This window comes from Pelodiscus sinensis, unplaced genomic scaffold, assembly GCF_049634645.1.
Source record: "Pelodiscus sinensis isolate JC-2024 unplaced genomic scaffold, ASM4963464v1 ctg119, whole genome shotgun sequence".
NCBI lineage: Eukaryota > Metazoa > Chordata > Testudines > Trionychidae > Pelodiscus > Pelodiscus sinensis.
The window spans coordinates 229,461-247,883 of record NW_027466012.1 but is presented as its reverse complement, the minus strand read 5'-3'; the positions used below and the strand labels follow the sequence as shown (position 1 = coordinate 247,883).

The following is an 18,423-nucleotide window of genomic DNA, read 5'->3' as shown; positions in this document are numbered from 1 at the left end:
GGAGAGAGGAGGGTCCGTGAGACACAGGCGCCTGCGGTATGTCTCCAGGAAGAGTGCCAGCCCCGCCCCTCTCCCCAAGCCTGTCATCTCCCCAAGCCCCGCCCCTCTCCCTGAGCCCCGCCCCTCCCCCGAGCCCTGTCGAGTCTCCCCAAGCCCCGCCCCTCTCCCCGAGCCTGTCCAGTCTCCCCAAGCCCCGTCCCTCTCCCTGAGCCCTACCCCTCCCTCTGAGCCCTGTCCAGTCTCCCCAAGCCCCGCCCCTCTCCCTGAGCTCCGCCCCTCCCCGAGCCCTGTCCAGTCTCCCCAAGCCCCGCCCCTCTCCCTGAGCCCCACCCCTCCCCGAGCCCTGTCCAGTCTCCCCAAGCCCCACCCCTCTCCCTGAGCCCTGCCACTCCCCCTGAGCCCTGTCCAGTCTCCCCAAGCCCAACCCCTCTCCCTGAGCCCCGCCACTCCCCCTGAGCCCTGTCCAGTCTCCCCAAGCCCCACCCCTCTCCCTGAGCCCTGCCACTCCCCCTGAGCCCTGTCCAGTCTCCCCAAGCCCCACCCCTCTCCCTGAGCCCCACCCCTCCCCGAGCCCCGCCCCTCCCCGAGCCCCGCCCCTCCCCCTGAGCCCCGCCCCTCTCCCTGAGCTCCGCCCCTCCCCAAGCCCTGTCCAGTCTCCCTGAGCCCCGCCCCTCCCCCTGAGCCCTGTCCAGTCTCCCTGAGCCCTGCCACTCCCCCTGAGCCCTGTCCAGTCTCCCCAAGCCCCACCCCTCTCCCTGAGCCCCGCCACTCCCCCTGAGCCCTGTCCAGTCTCCCCAAGCCCCGCCCCTCTCCCTGAGCCCCGCCACTCCCCCTGAGCCCTGTCCAGTCTCCCCAAGCCCCGCCCCTCTCCCTGAGCCCCGCCACTCCCCCTGAGCCCTGTCCAGTCTCCCCAAGCCCAACCCCTATCCCCAAGCCTGTCCAGTCTCCCCGAGCCCCGCCCCTCCCCCTGAGCCCTGTCCTGTCTCCCCAAGACCCGCCCCTCTCCCCAAACCTCACTCCTCCCCCGAGCCCTGTCCAGTCTCCCCAAGCCCCACCCCTCTCCCGAGCCTCGCCCCTCCCCCTGAGCCCAGTCCAGTCTCCCCAAGCCCCGCCCCTCTCCCCTCCTCCCTCCCCTCCCCCCAAGCCCTGTCCAGTCTCCCCAAGCCCCGCCCCTCTCACCTTCCCCTGCCCCTCCTCCCTCCCCCTGTCCAGTCTCCCCAAGCCCCGCCCCTCTCTCCTCCCCCGAGCCCTGTCCAGTTTCCCCGAGCTCCACCCCTCTCCCCTCTCCCTGCCCCCCTGCCTGAGCCCCGCCCCATCTCCCCAATCCTTGTCCAACCTCCCTCAGATCCATCCCATCTCCCTGAGCCCCATCCAGTCATGGTCCGGAGTGGGTTCCTGTGGGTAAGCCGAAGGGCCAGGGGCCGGGGTGGGTTCCTGTGGGTGAAGCCTCTGGTCTGCCCCACACAGGGACCCTGCCTGTCTGCCCCACACAGGGACCCCAGCAACCTGCCCCACACAGGGACCCTGCCTCTCTGCCCCACACAGGGACCCTGCCTGTATGCCCCACACAGGGACCCCAGCAACCTGCCCCACACAGGGACCCTGCCTGTCTGCCCCACACAGGGACCCCAGCAACCTGCCCCACACAGGGACCCTGCCTGTCTGCCCCACACAGGGACCCCAGCAACCTGCCCCACACAGGGACCCTGCCTGTCTGCCCCACTGTGATGTTGTGGGGATTTTGTCCACCCTTGTGGTCACTGTGCTCACTCTGGTTTTTCATTCACTGGTTGCTTTGCTGTGTGTGCGCGATTCCGACTGCCCTGTGCTGCTCTGCAGTGACTGTGTGGGTGTGTGCCTCAGTTTCCCTGGGCGCTGCAGCACTGTCTGCATGAGGAGGGGGGCTGGGCATGACTCACTGGGGAGGTATGTCCAGTCTTTCAGGGCCTGAGGCCCAGGTGACAGTAGGGAAGCAGGACAAAGTGGGGGGGGGCTGCCTGGGGGCTGGGAGCAGTGGCTGGGACTGGGAGTTAGGTTTTGCTGCTGGCTGGGGGAGAGGGGAGCTGAGCTGGCCTGGGGGGCTGGGAAGGGGCCCAGAGCTGGGGTTCTGGAGCCCCCTTTCTCCAGCTGGGCTGGGCTGGCTGCTCCTCGCTCCTGTAACAACCAGTCTGAGCCACGCCGTGTCCCTGGAACCCAATAAACCTTCTCTTCTACCTGCCGCCTGAGAATCCCCGCAGGTTGCGGCTGTGGGTGCAGGGCCCGTGACTCCCCCACACTGGGACCCCAGCCACCCACCCGGACAGCCTCTGAGATCAACCCCATGAGGAGTCTGCAGCCGGCACTGGGAGCCCAGGGGCAGGACAGCCTGCTGGGGGTAGGTGCCCTGGGCAGTGTGTGGCAGGAGCCCAGTGTCACAGCACCTCCTTCTGGCGGGGGCACAGCCCCTCCCTGTGCCCCTGGGGGCCTCGTTCCCAGCTGGCTGTTTTTCCACACCCCTCCCCCCACCCTCATCCAAAGGGCCCTCTCCTGGATCAGCCCCCGCAGCACCCCCAGAACCATCTCCCCTTGGCCGCCAGCTGGCCTGGCCTGGGCTGCAATGTGGCAGTGCCCGGATGCCTCTGCCTGCCCTGGGGGGGAGGCTCCCACAGTGTGGAGAGGCGGGGAGCCTGCAGCAGGACATGCCAGCTCCCCGGGCAGGATGCAGGGGGTCCCCAGGCCGAGAGGGACGACCGAGTCCACCTTCCCAGCAGCTGGGGAAAAGCAATGGCCCCTTGTGCTTCTGCCAAGGCCCATGGCACAGCCAATGCCACCCTCCCGCCTCTGAGCCCAGGCGCCATGGGGCAGGTGCAGCCTAACTCATCTGTGCAGGGCCAGCCCCACTGCTGGGGGCCAGCACCCAGCCTGTGCCCCACAGAGATCTCCCTTCCCTGGCTGGCAAAGTGCAGCTCGTAGGGGGCTGGGAGCCAGGACGCTTGGTCCTGTCCTGGCCTTGGCAGGGTTGTGGGGACTAGTAGATAGAGTGGGGAGCGGCGGGGTTTCAGGCTGTGTCACTGTGTGTCCGGGCACATCCTTTGTCCCTGGCAGGCTAAGGAGAGCCACGGGATGCGGGGCAGTGGCTGTGCTTGCACAGGGCTGTGGTCCAGCTCTGCGTCTGAGGCCAGTGCCCTCTTGCTGCCAGTGCGCAGGGCCCAGCTGTGTGAGCAGCCCCGGGGGCAAACACGCCTCCCCTGAGTGGTGCTGCCATGTTAGTGTGAGCCCCTCACCCAGGGGTGCCAGCAGAGGTGGGACAGAGCTGGGCAGAGAGGGGGCATCCCACTGGGCTCCCTCTGCCTTATGGGCATGCCTCTGCCAGGCCCAGGCTGCAGGGCCTGCTAGGTCTGGGCATGCACCCCCCCACCCCCCAGTTGCCAGGCTGGCTGCACTGGGAGAGCACAGGGACCAGCGCCTTTGCTAGCTGCTGCTGCCCAGGCAGCAGGTCAAGCTATGAGCCCTTCTAGCTGGGGTGAGCTCACAGCAGGGGACGCAAGAGGGTAGGGTGGGGGCGCTGGCTGGGGGGAGCTCCCAGAAGGAGGCGCTGGGGGGCAGGGCGGGGCGCTGATTGGAGGAAGCTCCCAGCAGGGGGCGCTAGAGGGAAGGGCGGAGCGCTGGCTGGCGGGAGCTCCCAGCAGAGGGTGCTGGGGGGCAGGGCGGGGCAGTGGCTGGCGGTAGCCTCCTACAGGGGGCGCTGGAGGGCAGGGCAGGGGCGCTGGTTGGGGGGAGCTCCCAGCAGGTGCTGCTGGAGGGCAGGGCGGGGCGCTGGCTGGGGGGAGCTCCCAGAAGGAGGCGCTGGGGGGCACGGCGGGGCGCTGGCTAGCGGGAGCTCCCAGCAGGGGGCGCTGGGGGGCATGGCGGGGCGCTGGCTGGCGGGAGCTCCCAGCAGGGGGCGCTAGAGGGAATGGCGGGGCGCTGGCTGGCGGGAGCTCCCAGCAGGCAGCGCTGGGGGGCAGGTTGGGGCGCTGTCTGGCGGGAGCTCCCAGCAGGGGGCGCTGGGCGGCAGGGCGGGGCACTGGCTGGCGGGAGCTCCCAGCAGGGGGCGCTGGGCGGCAGGGCGGGGCGCTGGCTGGCGGGAGCTCCCAGCAGGGGGCGCTGGGCGGCAGGGCGGGGCGCTGGGGGGCAGGGCGGGGCGTTGGCGGGCGGGAGCTCCCAGCAGGGGGCGCTGGGGGGCAGGGCGGGGCGCTGAGGGGCAGGGCGGGGCGCTGAGGGGCGGGAGCTCCCAGCAGGGAGCGCTGGGGGGCAGGGCGGGGCGCTGGGGGGCAGGGCGGGGCGTTGGCGGGCGGGAGCTCCCAGCAGGGGGCGCTGGGGGGGCAGGGCGGGGCGCTGAGGGGCAGGGCGGGGCCCTGGCTGGCGGGAGCTCCCAGCAGGGGGCGCTGGGGGGCAGGGCGGGGCGCCGGCTGGCGGGAGCTCCCAGCAGGGGGCGCTGGGGGGCAGGGCGGGGCGCTGGGGGGCAGGGCGGGGCGCTGGCTGGCGGGAGCTCTCAGTAGGGGGCGCTGGGGGGCAGGGCGGGGCGCTGGCTGGCGGGAGCTCACAGCAGGGGCGCTGGGCGGCAGGGCGGGGCACTGGCTGGCGGGAGCTCCCAGCAGGGGGCGCTGGGGGGCAGGGCGGGGCGCTGGGGGGCAGGGCGGGGCGCTGGCTGGCGGGAGCTCCCAGCAGGGGCGATAGAGGGAAGGGCAGGGCGCTTGCTGGCAGTAGCTCCCAGCAGGGGGCGCTGGGGGGTAGGGCGGGGCGCTGGCTGGTAGGGCGGGGCGCTGGCTGGCGGGAGCTCCCAGCAGGGGGCGCTGGGGGGCAGGGCGGGAGCTCCCAGCAGGGGGCGCTGGGGGGCAGGGCGGGGCGCTGGGGGGCAGGGCGGGGCGCTGGCTGGCGGGAGCTCCCAGCAGGGGGCACTGGGCGGCAGGGCGGGGCACTGGCTGGCGGGAGCTCCCAGCAGGGGGCGCTGGGCGGCAGGGCGGTGCACTGGCTGGCGGGAGCTCCCAGCAGGGGCCGCTGGGGGGTAGGGCGGGGCGCTGGCTGGCGGGAGCTCCCAGCAGGAGGTGCTGGGGGGCAGGGCGGGGCGCTGGCTTTTGGGAACTCCCAGCAGGGAGCGATAGAGGGAAGGGCGGGGCGCTTGCTGGCGGGAGCTCCCAGCAGGGGGCGCTGGGGGGCAGGGCGGGGCGCTGGCTGGCGGGAGCTCCCAGCAGGAGGCGCTGGGGGGCAGGGCTGGGCACTGGCTTGCGGGAGCTCCCAGCAAGGGGCGCTGGGGGGCAGGGCGGGGCGCTGGCTGGCGGGAGCTCCCAGCAGGGGGCGCTGGGCGGCAGGGCGGGGCACTGGCTGGCGGGAGCTCCCAGCAGGGGGCGCTGGGCGGCAGGGCGGTGCACTGGCTGGCGGGAGCTCCCAGCAGGGGCCGCTGGGGGGCAGGGCGGGGCGCTGGCTGGCGGGAGCTCCCAGCAGGAGGTCCTGGGGGGCAGGGCGGGGCGCTGGCTTTTGGGAGCTCCCAGCAGGGAGCGATAGAGGGAAGGGCGGGGCGCTTGCTGGCGGGAGCTCCCAGCAGGGGGCGCTGGGGGGCAGGGCGGGGCGCTGGCTGGCGGGAGCTCCCAGCAGGAGGCGTTGGGGGGCAGGGCTGGGCACTGGCTGGCGGGAGCTCCCAGCAAGGGGCGCTGGGGGGCAGGGCGGGGCGCTGGCTGGCGGGAGCTCTCAGCAGGGGGCGCTGGGGGGCAGGGCGGGGCGCTGGCTGACGGGAGCTCACAGCAGGGGCGCTGGGCGGCAGGGCGGGGTACTGGCTGGCGGGAGCTCCCAGCAGGGGGCGCTGGGGGGCAGGGCGGGGCGCTGGGGGGCAGGGCGGGGCTTTGGCGGGCGGGAGCTCCCAGCAGGAGGCGCTGGGGGGCAGGGCGGGGCGCTGGGGGGCAGGGCGGGGCGCTGGGGGGCAGGAGCTCCCAGCAGGGGGCGATAGAGGGAAGTGCGGGGCGCTGGCTGGCGGGAGCTCCCAGCAGGCGGCGATAGAGGGAAGGGCGGGGCGCTGGCTGGCGGGAGCTCCCAGCAGGGGGCGCTGGGGGGCAGGGCGGGGTGCTGGCTGGCGGGAGCTCCCAGCAGGGGGCACTGAGGGGCAGGGTGGGGCGCTGGGGGGCAGGGCGGGGCGCTGGGGGGCGGGAGCTCTCAGCAGGAGGTTCTGGGGGGCAGGGCGGGGCGCTGGCTGGCGGGAGCTCCCAGCAGGGGGCGCTGGGGGGCAGGGCGGGGCGCTGGCTGGCGGGAGCTCCCAGCAGGGGGCGCTGGGGGCAGGGCGGGGCACTGGCTGGCGGGAGCTCTGAGCAGGGGGCGCTGGCGGGCAGGGCGGGGCGCTGGGGGGCAGGGCGGGGCGCTGGGGGGCGTGAGCTCCCAGCAGGGGGCGCTGGGGGGCAGGGCGGGGCGCTGGCTGGCGGGAGCTCCCAGCAGGGGGCGCTGGGGGGCAGGGCGGGGCGCTGGCTGGCGGGAGCTCCGAGCAGGGGGTGCTGGGGGGCAGGGCGGGGCGCTGAGGGGCAGGGCGGGGTGCTGGCTGCCGGGAGCTCCCAGCAGGAGGTTCTGGGGGGCAGGGCGGGGCGCTGGCTGGCGGGAGCTCCCAGCAGGGGGCGCTGGGGGGCAGGGCGGGGCGCTGGCTGGCGGGAGCTCCCAGCAGGGGGCGCTGGGGGGCAGGGCGGGGCACTGGCTGGCGGGAGCTCTGAGCAGGGGGCGCTGGGGGGCAGGGCGGGGCGCTGGGGGGCAGGAGCTCCCAGCAGGGGGCGCTGGGGGGCAGGGCGGGGCGCTGGCTGGCGGGAGCTCCCAGCAGGGGGCGCTGGGGGGCAGGGCGGGGCGCTGGCTGGCGGGAGCTCCGAGCAGGGGTGCTGGGGGGCAGGGCGGGGTGCTGAGGGGCAGGGCGGGGTGCTGGCTGCCGGGAGCTCCCAGCAGGGGGCGCTGGGGGGCAGGGCGGGGCGCTGGGGGGCAGGGCGGGGCGCTGGCTGGCGGGAGCTCCCAGCAGGGGCGATAGAGGGAAGGGCAGGGCGCTTGCTGGCAGTAGCTCCCAGCAGGGGGCGCTGGGGGGTAGGGCGGGGCGCTGGCTGGTAGGGCGGGGCGCTGGCTGGCGGGAGCTCCCAGCAGGGGGCGCTGGGGGGCAGGGCGGGAGCTCCCAGCAGGGGGCGCTGGGGGGCAGGGCGGGGCGCTGGGGGGCAGGGCGGGGCGCTGGCTGGCGGGAGCTCCCAGCAGGGGGCGCTGGGCGGCAGGGCGGGGCACTGGCTGGCGGGAGCTCCCAGCAGGGGGCGCTGGGCGGCAGGGCGGTGCACTGGCTGGCGGGAGCTCCCAGCAGGGGCCGCTGGGGGGTAGGGCGGGGCGCTGGCTGGCGGGAGCTCCCAGCAGGAGGTGCTGGGGGGCAGGGCGGGGCGCTGGCTTTTGGGAGCTCCCAGCAGGGAGCGATAGAGGGAAGGGCGGGGCGCTTGCTGGTGGGAGCTCCCAGCAGGGGGCGCTGGGGGGCAGGGCGGGGCGCTGGCTGGCGGGAGCTCCCAGCAGGAGGCGCTGGGGGGCAGGGCTGGGCACTGGCTTGCGGGAGCTCCCAGCAAGGGGCGCTGGGGGGCAGGGCGGGGCGCTGGCTGGCGGGAGCTCCCAGCAGGGGGCGCTGGGCGGCAGGGCGGGGCACTGGCTGGCGGGAGCTCCCAGCAGGGGGCGCTGGGCGGCAGGGCGGTGCACTGGCTGGCGGGAGCTCCCAGCAGGAGGTCCTGGGGGGCAGGGCGGGGCGCTGGCTTTTGGGAGCTCCCAGCAGGGAGCGATAGAGGGAAGGGCGGGGCGCTTGCTGGCGGGAGCTCCCAGCAGGGGGCGCTGGGGGGCAGGGCGGGGCGCTGGCTGGCGGGAGCTCCCAGCAGGAGGCGCTGGGGGGCAGGGCTGGGTGCTGGCTGGCGGGAGCTCCCAGCAGGAGGTCCTGGGGGCAGGGCGGGGCGCTGGCTTTTGGGAGCTCCCAGCAGGGAGCGATAGAGGGAAGGGCGGGGCGCTTGCTGGCGGGAGCTCCCAGCAGGGGGCGCTGGGGGGCAGGGCTGGGCACTGGCTGGCGGGAGCTCCCAGCAAGGGGCGCTGGGGGGCAGGGCGGGGCGCTGGCTGGCGGGGAGCTCTCAGCAGGGGGCGCTGGGGGGCAGGGCGGGGCGCTGGCTGGCGGGAGCTCACAGCAGGGGCGCTGGGCGGCAGTGCGGGGGTACTGGCTGGCGGGAGCTCCCAGCAGGAGGTTCTGGGGGGCAGGGCGGGGCGCTGGCTGGCGGGAGCTCCCAGCAGGGGGCGCTGGGGGGCAGGGCGGGGCGCTGGCTGGCGGGAGCTCCCAGCAGGGGGCGCTGGGGGGGCAGGGCGGGGCACTGGCTGGCGGGAGCTCTGAGCAGGGGGCGCTGGGGGGCAGGGCGGGGCGCTGGGGGGCAGGAGCTCCCAGCAGGGGGCGCTGGGGGGCAGGGCGGGGCGCTGGCTGGCGGGAGCTCCCAGCAGGGGGCGCTGGGGGGCAGGGCGGGGCGCTGGCTGGCGGGAGCTCCGAGCAGGGGGTGCTGGGGGGCAGGGCGGGGTGCTGAGGGGCAGGGCGGGGTGCTGGCTGCCGGGAGCTCCCAGCAGGGGGCGCTGGGGGGCAGGGCGGGGCGCTGGGGGGCAGGGCGGGGCGCTGGCTGGCGGGAGCTCCCAGCAGGGGCGATAGAGGGAAGGGCAGGGCGCTTGCTGGCAGTAGCTCCCAGCAGGGGGCGCTGGGGGGTAGGGCGGGGCGCTGGCTGGTAGGGCGGGGCGCTGGCTGGCGGGAGCTCCCAGCAGGGGGCGCTGGGGGGCAGGGCGGGAGCTCCCAGCAGGGGGCGCTGGGGGGCAGGGCGGGGCGCTGGGGGGCAGGGCGGGGCGCTGGCTGGCGGGAGCTCCCAGCAGGGGGCGCTGGGCGGCAGGGCGGGGCACTGGCTGGCGGGAGCTCCCAGCAGGGGGCGCTGGGCGGCAGGGCGGTGCACTGGCTGGCGGGAGCTCCCAGCAGGGGCCGCTGGGGGGTAGGGCGGGGCGCTGGCTGGCGGGAGCTCCCAGCAGGAGGTGCTGGGGGGCAGGGCGGGGCGCTGGCTTTTGGGAGCTCCCAGCAGGGAGCGATAGAGGGAAGGGCGGGGCGCTTGCTGGTGGGAGCTCCCAGCAGGGGGCGCTGGGGGGCAGGGCGGGGCGCTGGCTGGCGGGAGCTCCCAGCAGGAGGCGCTGGGGGGCAGGGCTGGGCACTGGCTTGCGGGAGCTCCCAGCAAGGGGCGCTGGGGGGCAGGGCGGGGCGCTGGCTGGCGGGAGCTCCCAGCAGGGGGCGCTGGGCGGCAGGGCGGGGCACTGGCTGGCGGGAGCTCCCAGCAGGGGGCGCTGGGCGGCAGGGCGGTGCACTGGCTGGCGGGAGCTCCCAGCAGGAGGTCCTGGGGGGCAGGGCGGGGCGCTGGCTTTTGGGAGCTCCCAGCAGGGAGCGATAGAGGGAAGGGCGGGGCGCTTGCTGGCGGGAGCTCCCAGCAGGGGGCGCTGGGGGGCAGGGCGGGGCGCTGGCTGGCGGGAGCTCCCAGCAGGAGGCGCTGGGGGCAGGGCTGGGTGCTGGCTGGCGGGAGCTCCCAGCAGGAGGTCCTGGGGGGCAGGGCGGGGCGCTGGCTTTTGGGAGCTCCCAGCAGGGAGCGATAGAGGGAAGGGCGGGGCGCTTGCTGGCGGGAGCTCCCAGCAGGGGGCGCTGGGGGGCAGGGCTGGGCACTGGCTGGCGGGAGCTCCCAGCAAGGGGCGCTGGGGGGCAGGGCGGGGCGCTGGCTGGCGGGAGCTCTCAGCAGGGGGCGCTGGGGGGCAGGGCGGGGCGCTGGCTGGCGGGAGCTCACAGCAGGGGCGCTGGGCGGCAGTGCGGGGTACTGGCTGGCGGGAGCTCCCAGCAGGGGGCGCTGGGGGGCAGGGCGGGGCGCTGGGGGGCAGGGCGGGGCTTTGGCGGGCGGGAGCTCTCAGCAGGAGGCGCTGGGGGGCAGGGCGGGGCGCTGGGGGGCAGGGCGGGGCGCTGGGGGGCAGGAGCTCCAGCAGGGGGCGATAGAGGGAAGTGCGGGGCGCTGGCTGGCGGGAGCTCTCAGCAGGCGGCGATAGAGGGAAGGGCGGGGCGCTGGCTGGCGGGAGCTCCCAGCAGGGGGCCCTGGGGAGCAGGGCGGGGCGCTGGCTGGCTGGAGCTCCCAGCAGGGGGCGCTGGGGGGCAGGGCGGGGCGCTGGCTGGCGGGAGCTCCCAGCAGGGGGCGCTAGAGAGAAGGGCGGGGCGCTGGCTGGCGGGAGCTCCCAGCAGGGGGCGCTGGGGGGCAGGGCGGGGCGCTGGCTGGCGGGAGCTCCCAGCAGGGGGCGATAGAGGGAAGGGCGGGGCACTGGCTGGCGGGAGCTCCCAGCAGGGGGCGCTGGGGGGCAGGGCGGGGCGCTGGCTGGCGGGAGCTCCCAGCAGGGGGCGCTGGGGGGCAGGGTGGGGCACTGGCTGGCGGGAGCTCTGAGCAGGGGGCGCTGGCGGGCAGGGCGGGGCACTGGCTGGCGGGAGCTCTGAGCAGGGGGCGCTGCGGGGCAGGGTGGGGTGCTGAGGGGCAGGGCGGTGCGCTGAGGGGCGGGAGCTCCCAGCAGGGGGTGCTGGGGGGCAGGGCGGGGCGCTGGCTGGCGGGAGCTCCCAGCAGGGGGCGCTGGGGGGCAGGGCGGGGCACTGGCTGGCGGGAGCTCTTAGCAGGGGGCGCTGGCGGGTAGGGCGGGGCACTGGCTGGCGGTAGCTCTGAACAGGGGGCGCTGCGGGGCAGGGCGGGGCGCTGAGGGGCGGGAGCTCCCAGCAGGGGGCGCTGGGGGGCAGGGCGGGGCGCTGCGGGGCAGGGCGGGGCGCTGGCTGGCGGGAGCTCCCAGCAGGGGGCGCTGGGGGGCAGGGCGGGGCGCTGGCTGGCGGGAGCTCCAGCAGGGGGCACTGAGGGGCAGGGTGGGGCGCTGGGGGGCAGGGCGGGGCGCTGGGGGGCGGGAGCTCCCAGCAGGAGGTTCTGGGGGCAGGGCGGGGCGCTGGCTGGCGGGGAGCTCTCAGCAGGGGGCGCTGGGGGGGCAGGGCGGGGCGCTGGCTGGCGGGAGCTCCCAGCAGGGGGCGCTGGGGGGCAGGGCGGGGCACTGGCTGGCGGGAGCTCTGAGCAGGGGGCGCTGGCGGGCAGGGCGGGCGCTGGGGGGCAGGGCGGGGCGCTGGGGGGCGGGAGCTCCCAGCAGGGGGCGCTGGGGGGCAGGGCGGGGCGCTGGCTGGCGGGAGCTCCCAGCAGGGGGCGATAGAGGGAAGGGCGGGGCGCTTGCTGGCAGTAGCTCCCAGCAGGGGGCACTGGGGGGTAGGGCGGGGTGCTGGCTGGTAGGGCGGGGCGCTGGCTGGTAGGGCGGGAGCTCCCAGCAGGGGGCGATAGAGGGAAGGGCGGGGCGCTTGCTGGCAGTAGCTCCCAGCAGGGGGCACTGGGGGGCAGGGCGGGGCGCTGGCTGGTAGGGCGGGGGCGCTGGCTGGCGGGAGCTCCCAGCAGGGGGCGCTGGGGGGCAGGGCGGGGGCGCTGGCTGGCGGGTGCTCCCAGCAGGGGCGCTGGGGGGCAGGGCGGGGCGTTGGCTGGCGGGAGCTCCAGCAGGGGCGCTGGGGGGCAGGGCGGGGCGCTGGGGGGCAGGGCGGGGCGTTGGCGGGCGGGAGCTCCCAGCAGGGGCGCTGGGGGGCAGGGCGGGGCGCTGGGGGGCAGGGCGGGGCGTTGGCTGGCGGGAGCTCCCAGCAGGGGGTGCTGGGGGGAAGGGCGGGGCGCTGGCGGGCGGGAGCTCCCAGCAGGGGGTGCTGGGGGGCAGGGCGGGGCGTTGGCTGGTGGGAGCTCCCAGCAGGGGTGCTGGGGGCAAGGGCGGGGCGCTGGCGGGCGGGAGCTCCCAGCAGGGGGCGCTGGGGGGCAGGGCGGGGCGCTGGGGGGCAGGGCGGGGCGCTGGCTGGCGGGAGCTCCCAGCAGGGGGCGCTGGGCGGCAGGGCGGGGCACTGGCTGGCGGGAGCTCCCAGCAGGGGGTGCTGGGGGGAAGGGCGGGGCGCTGGCGGGCGGGAGCTCCCAGCAGGGGGTGCTGGGGGGCAGGGCGGGGCGCTGGCGGGCGGGAGCTCCCAGCAGGGGGTGCTGGGGGGCAGGGCGGGGCGCTGGGGGGCAGGGCGGGGCGCTGGCTGGCGGGAGCTCCCAGCAGGGGGCGCTGGGCGGCAGGGCGGTGCACTGGCTGGCGGGAGCTCCCAGCAGGGGGTGCTGGGGGGAAGGGCGGGGCGCTGGCGGGCGGGAGCTCCCAGCAGGGGGTGCTGGGGGGAAGGGCGGGGCGCTGGCGGGCAGGAGCTCCCAGCAGGGGGTGCTGGGGGGCAGGGCGGGACGTTGGCTGGTGGGAGCTCCAGCAGGGGGTGCTGGGGGGAAGGGCGGGGCGCTGGCGGGCGGGAGCTCCAAGCAGGGGGTGCTGGGGGGCAGGGCGGGGCGCTGGCGGGCGGAGCTCCCAGCAGGGGGTGCTGGGGGGAAGGGCGGGGCGCTGGCGGGCGGGAGCTCCCAGCAGGGGGCGCTGGGCGGCAGGGCGGGGCACTGGCTGGCGGGAGCTCCCAGCAGGGGGTGCTGGGGGGAAGGGCGGGGCGCTGGCGGGCGGAGCTCCTAGCAGGGGGTGCTGGGGGGCAGGGCGGGGCGCTGGCGGGCGGGAGCTCCCAGCAGGGGGCGCTGGGGGGCAGGGCGGGGCGCTGGCGGGCGGGAGCTCCTAGCAGGTGGTGCTGGGGGGCAGGGCGGGGCGCTGGCGGGCGGGAGCTCCCAGCAGGGGGTGCTGGGGGGCAGGGCGGGGCGCTGGCGGGCGGGAGCTCCCAGCAGGGGGCGCTGGGCGGCAGGGCGGGGCACTGGCTGGCGGGAGCTCCCAGCAGGGGGTGCTGGGGGGAAGGGCGGGGCGCTGGCGGGCGGGAGCTCCTAGCAGGGGGGTGCTGGGGGGCAGGGCGGGGCGCTGGCGGGCGGGAGCTCCCAGCAGGGGGTGCTGGGGGGCAGGGCGGGGCGCTCGCCGGCCCGAGTTCCCAGCTACTCCAGCCCAGCCTCTGGGCAGAGGGCCCTGGCTGTGGAGGTTTCCCAGCTGGGTGCAGCGGGGCGGGGCAGTGGCTGGGCCCAGGCCTGTCGGAGCAGGCTGCTGCTCGGGAGCAGGAGGGAGACGCTGGCCAGGGGGTGTTTCACAGCCTGTGTTCCATGGAAACTTTTCGTACCTTTCCTGGGAAGGGAGTGAAATTCTTGGCGGGCGATCAAAGGCTGTTTGCGCCTGCCGCTCCTCTGGGTGCAGGGTTCAGGGCAGAGCTCTGCCTGCTCCCAGGAGGGGGCTGGTTTGTGTCAGCCCCAGATCAGCCGGCCCTTTGGCTGATCTGCTCCGGCCACTGCCCCGGCTCCGGACACCTCCCCCGGCACCTGGGGCTCCGCCCTGGGCAGCCCTGCGGGGAGGAGACGGGATGTGGGGGGAGCTCAGTGAAGAGGCCGATGCTGGGTGAAGCCTCGTGCCCCATCTGTCTCAGGCTAATGCTCTGGCCTGCTCCCCCAAGGACAGTGTGGGGTCCCTCAGGGATGGGGGCACGCCAGAGTCCGGAGTAGGTGGGACACTCCCAGTAGGGAACATGGGAAAGGCCCCTCAGCTGGATCATCCCATGTGCCTCACCTGTAATAAACCTTTAGATGCTAGAGGACGGGCCCAGCGTGATCTCGTGGGGAAGATCCAGCGTGGGAACTGACCGGGGATCTGGGGCTGGTTCCTTGGGACCCGGAGAACCCGTCCGGGTAGGTGGGACTGGGTTCTAGAACCCCCCCGTCAGGCCCGGGGCTGGGGGGGCACAGGGAGAGCTGGGGTGTCCAAGGGGGTTTGCTCGTGAGGTTCCTGCTGGGACTGGCAGCTGGAGCGCTCGGTGGGGCTGGTCTGTGGCCTGTTGGGAAGGTCTCCAGTCGGGGGCTGTAAAGAGCCCTGGTTTGAGCGATTCGCACTGAGCGGATGCCCCGAGCGGTGCCCAGACCCGGCCCGGTCTATCACAGTGGGTGGACAGGGGGGGGGGGGGCAGCTGATGGCCAGGGCTGGTCCCTGCCGGGGGAGGGGGGGGAAGAGCTTATGGCCATGGCATACACCTGCTCACTAGTGGATGTGCAGATCTGTGCCACCAGGTGCCAGCCATGTCCCTCGCCCGCGGGCATTGGCCCAACTGGGCCGCGTCTGCGCTAGAGGAGAGCAGGACAAGTCGGACTCAGGGACGGGAGCGCGCCCTGCAGGGGGCACTGGACCTGCCCAGACTCTCCGGCCCGGGTGTCCAAGCAGCCCTTCCTCACGGGACCCCCGCCCGCTGCAGAGGGAGAGGCTGGCCTGTTCATTTACACTTCAGCACAACTGGCTTAGGCTTGGCTAAAGATTAACTCTGAGCAGCCAGCAGCCGGGCAGGGCACGGACATTCTGCTGTGAGAGACGCTTTCCAGTCAGTCCCATTAGTACATTAAGGCTACGTCCAGACTGGCAGGATTTTCCGCAAATGCTTTTCACGGAAAAGTTTTTCCATTAAAAGCATTTGCGGAAAAGAGCATCTAGATTGGCACGGACGCTTTGGCACAAAAGCAGAAAAGCGTCCGTGCTAATCTAGACGCGCTTTTGCGCAAAAAAGCCCCGGTTGCCATTTTCGCCATTGGGGCTTTTTCGCAGAAAACAGCACTGAGCTGTCTACACTGGCCCTCTTGTGCAAATGATTTGCGCAGGAGGGCTTTTGCCCGAACGGGAGCAGCACGGTATTTCCGCAAGAAGCGCTGATTTCTTACAGTAGGAAGTCAACGTTCTTGCGGAAATTCAAGCGGCCAGTGTAGACAGCTGGCAAGTTTTTCTGCAAAAGCAGCTGATTTTGCAGAAAAACTTGCCAGTCTAGACACAGCCTAAGTGTGAGGGATCCTGGCACATGTCCCCCATTCAAACCTCCACACCTGTGCATCCTGGCATGGCTGCACCTACATGCCTGCCTGCATACACTTACACTCTCATGGGTGTGTGCACACACCCGTCAGGCTCACTCCTGTGCATACACACACTGAGGAGGCTCACACACACCCTACTGCTTGCACACACTGGTGAGGTTCACACCCCGTGCATGCATACCCCAGTGAGGTTCACACACATGCCTGTTGATGCACACACTGGTGAGGCTCTCACACACCCTACTGCATGCACACACTGGTGAGGCTCACACACACCCTACTGCATGCAAACACTGGTGAGGTTCACACCCTGTGCATGCATACCCCAGTGAGGTTCACACACATGCCTGTTGATGCACACACTGGTGAGGCTCACACACACACCCTACTGCATGCACACACTGGTGAGGTTCATATTCCCTGTGCATGCATACCCCGGAGAGGTTCACATACATGCCTGTTGATGCACACACTGGTGAGGCTCACACACACGCTACTGCATGCAAACACTGGTGAGGTTCATATTCCCTGTGCATGCATACCCCGGAGAGGTTCACACACATGCCTGTTGATGCACACACTGGTGAGGCTCACACACACACCCTACTGCATGCACACACTGGTGAGGTTCATATTCCCTGTGCATGCATACCCCGGTGAGGTTCACATACATGCCTGTTGATGCACACACTGGTGAGGCTCACACACACGCTACTGCTTGCACACACTGGTGAGGTTCATACTCCCTGTGCATGCATACCCCGGAGAGGTTCACATACATGCCTGTTGATGCACACACTGGTGAGGCTCACACACACGCTACTGCATGCACACACTGGTGAGGTTCATACTCCCTGTGCATGCATACCCCGGTGAGGTTCACATACATGCCTGTTGATGCACACACTGGTGAGGCGCACACACACGCTACTGCATGCACACACTGGTGAGGTTCATACTCCCTGTGCATGCATACCCCGGTGAGGTTCACATACATGCCTGTTGATGCACACACTGGTGAGGCGCACACACACGCTACTGCTTGCACACACTGGTGAGGTTCATATTCCCTGTGCATGCATACCCCGGTGAGGTTCACATACATGCCTGTTGATGCACACACTGGTGAGGCTCACACACACGCTACTGCTTGCACACACTGGTGAGGCTCACACACACCCTACTGCATGCACACACTGGTGAGGTTCATACTCCCTGTGCATGCATACCCCGGTGAGGTTCACATACATGCCTGTTGATGCACACACTGGTGAGGCGCACACACACGCTACTGCATGCACACACTGGTGAGGTTCATACTCCCTGTGCATGCATACCCCGGTGAGGTTCACATACATGCCTGTTGATGCACACACTGGTGAGGCGCACACACACGCTACTGCTTGCACACACTGGTGAGGTTCATATTCCCTGTGCATGCATACCCCGGTGAGGTTCACATACATGCCTGTTGATGCACACACTGGTGAGGCTCACACACACGCTACTGCTTGCACACACTGGTGAGGCTCACACACACCCTACTGCATGCACACACTGGTGAGGTTCATACTCCCTGTGCATGCATACCCCGGTGAGGTTCACATACATGCCTGTTGATGCACACACTGGTGAGGCTCACACACACGCTACTGCTTGCACACACTGGTGAGGTTCATACTCCCTGTGCATGCATACCCCGGTGAGGTTCACATACATGCCTGTTGATGCACACACTGGTGAGGCGCACACACACACACCTATGCATACATATGTGGGTGAGGTTCGCACACGCACACACATGCACTAGCCAGGTGCATACACATGGTCTGAAAGTTCAAGCAATGCAGGGCCCCAATACAAGGGGCACAGCGGGAACTGTGGCCTTTCCGGGGGGTGGAGGCAGCCGGCCGCATGCCTGGGAGCTGCTGTTCCCAGGGCAGGGGCATAGCCGGCCTCCAGCAGGTGAACCCTCTGCACGCGCGGCCAGCGCCCTCGGGCTCCGCCTGCCTCTCCCGCCTGACCCAGCAGCAGGTCCGTGGGGCTGCCCCGCTGGCGGGGGCCTGGCTCCTGGGGCCGGTGGGCCCGTGCGAGAGGCACAAGCCGCAGCTGCCGGCTCTGCCCGCGGCCAAAGTCCGCTGCCTGGCGGGACATCGGCGAGGAGGTTTTCTCCAGCGATCGCCTGGGAGCAGCTGCGCGGGGCAGGCGGCGGGGGCCGGCGCGGGCGAGCCCCCTTCATCCCGGCCGGGGGCCGAGCCCCGCTCCCCAGACCCCCGGGCTTGCTGGAAACCCCCCGCCCGAGGAGCAGCTGAAGTGCCGCTGGGACACGAGGACTCGGGGCCCGGGAGCCAGGCGCCCTGAGCGTGTTCCTGGCCTGGCTCCGCGGGCTGCCCCAGCGCCGCCCACCCCCCTTGCCCGGCTCCGTCCTACCTGGCTGGGCGCAGGGAGCCTCCCCGACCGTCCGGCTGCGGCTGCGGCTGGGCCAGGCGGGGCCCCACTGGCGCCTGCTTTAAACCCTTCCCCACCCCACCCTGGGGATGACACAGCAGCCCAGCCCCTTGCTGGCAGGGCCCCTGCCGCACCTGCCGCCAGCCCGGCCCAGGGCCTCCTGCTACGCCCCACAACCCACATGGGCCCTGTGCGCTCCCGCCCCGCCCCGCCCCGCCGGAGGGGAGGACAAGATGGGCAAGGTTGCAGGGAGGGAGGAAGACAAGGGAGCGCCCACAGCTTGGGGGGCGCTGGACGAAGGGGGGCCCGTTCGCCCTGGGACCGAGGTCGGGCCGCGCGGCTGCTGCTCCTGGAGGCGCCCGGCGGGGGTCGGTTCCTGGGGGCTGGGGGGGATTCGGGCCGGTTCCACGCTGACACTGAGCTCGGCCCTGCTCGGCCGCCCGCGCCCGGCAGAAAGTTGCGCGAGTCCCCGGCGCCTCCGGGCTCAGCCCCTCGATATCCCCGCCCGGCAGGTTTTCGGACCCGTCCGCCCCGTCCCGGCTCTCGCCGAACCTGCTCCAAGGCCCCTCCTGGCCCGGGGCGCGAGCCAGCGCCCTGCCCGCCCCTGCGCCCGGCTCCCGTGTGCTCGGCTCAGGGCGCTCGGCGCTCCCGGCAGCTCCGGAGCAGCGGGTTCCCCGCCGGCCCCCCACGCGCTTCCAGGGCCTGCGGGACCCTTGCACCGAGCTGCGGGAAACGCGCTGCCTCGCGATCAGCTTCCCGAGCGCCCGCCTCGCCCTGAGCCAGCGACCAGTCCCGGGGCTGCGCGGATTCCGCGCCCCGGGATTCACTCCGCTCCGGATTCACTCCGGGTGCCCCTGGATTCACTCCGCTCCGGACTCACTCCGGGTGCCCCTGGATTCATTCCGCTCTGGATTCATTCCGCTCTGGATTCACTCTGCCCCGGATTCACTCCGCTCTGGATTCACTCCACGTGCCCCTGGATTCACTCCACTCCGGACTCATTCCGGGTGCCCCTGGATTCACTCCGCTCTGGATTCACTCTGCTCTGGAT

The 18,423-nt window shown here is 72.9% G+C and overlaps 1 protein-coding gene across 1 annotated transcript in view; it reads right to left on the bottom strand.

Moving 5' to 3' along the window:
- Positions 1-17,496, bottom strand: part of EPPK1 (epiplakin 1) — a 45,489-nt gene extending 27,993 nt beyond the window's left edge. Inside the window, exon 1 of the mRNA XM_075918186.1 lies at positions 17,355-17,496. The gene's annotated coding sequence lies outside the window, so the exon portion shown is untranslated. The remainder of the gene's footprint in view (positions 1-17,354) is intronic.
- Positions 17,497-18,423: the final 927 nt, after the last annotated feature.